Source organism: Tiliqua scincoides, chromosome 2 (assembly GCF_035046505.1).
Source record: "Tiliqua scincoides isolate rTilSci1 chromosome 2, rTilSci1.hap2, whole genome shotgun sequence".
Taxonomy (NCBI): domain Eukaryota; kingdom Metazoa; phylum Chordata; class Lepidosauria; order Squamata; family Scincidae; genus Tiliqua; species Tiliqua scincoides.
The window spans coordinates 9,368,704-9,369,600 of record NC_089822.1 but is presented as its reverse complement, the minus strand read 5'-3'; the positions used below and the strand labels follow the sequence as shown (position 1 = coordinate 9,369,600).

The following is an 897-nucleotide window of genomic DNA, read 5'->3' as shown; positions in this document are numbered from 1 at the left end:
ACCCACTTCAAGAAATTTCACAAGAAACTAATTTGGCTTCCTGTGAACATTCTCAGATGCCTTGGGAAGGTTCTTGAAATTCTCTTCAAATGTCATTCTGCATCAAATTTCAGTGTCCTATCTAGGGAATCGCATGTGAATATTTTCAGATGTTTCTTATAGGTAGGATCGCTGCTGTTCCAATGCCACTGTTTCAAAAGTACCAACTATACTACAACACACCAAACATTGCGGCCTTTTTAAAAATTAAGAATCTCTTCCTGCTCATTATTGCCCCATTACTTTTCTCTGCATGGTCAACTGTATGTTTTAGTAGTGGTCCGTCAATACATTACCCTGCACATGCCTGATCTTGTCTGATCTCAGAAGCTAAGCAGGGTCAGGCCTGGTTAGTACTTGGATGGGAGACCACCTGGGAATACTGGGTGCTGTAGGCTTATACCATAGTCTTTCGAGACTGAAGGTTGCCAACCAATGGTCTGTCTTGCACTGGTTTATGAATTATCTTGAATAAACAGGCCATGATTTTTTTCAATATACTGAAGAACATTTCATACAATGAACGCTTGCAGCCAGGTCCTATGTGCATTTGCTCAGCCTTTGGTAAAACAAGAGCCAATGACACCTCTCTTTCATTTGGGGATGAATAATCATGACTCTAATCTTCAGGATGTTTCTCTAAGAGGAAATCCCATTGCTCAATTTTGCAATTCTCCCTAAAGACCAAACAGAGACAGTGTTTTATGGGGGGCAGCTAAAGAAAATAGGGTTGTCCGTGGTATATAGTAATAGTCTCAGTGTATCATATATAAAAAGTAACTGACTTATACACATCACAGAAAAGATCTCTTTGAGCAAAAACTTATCTCATCAGTAACAGTGATAACATTGTGATTG

General features: G+C 39.4%; 1 pseudogene; it reads left to right on the top strand.

The window, feature by feature from the left end:
- Positions 1 to 322: 322 nt before the first annotated feature.
- Positions 323 to 437, top strand: LOC136642573 (5S ribosomal RNA; annotated as a pseudogene).
- Positions 438 to 897: the final 460 nt, after the last annotated feature.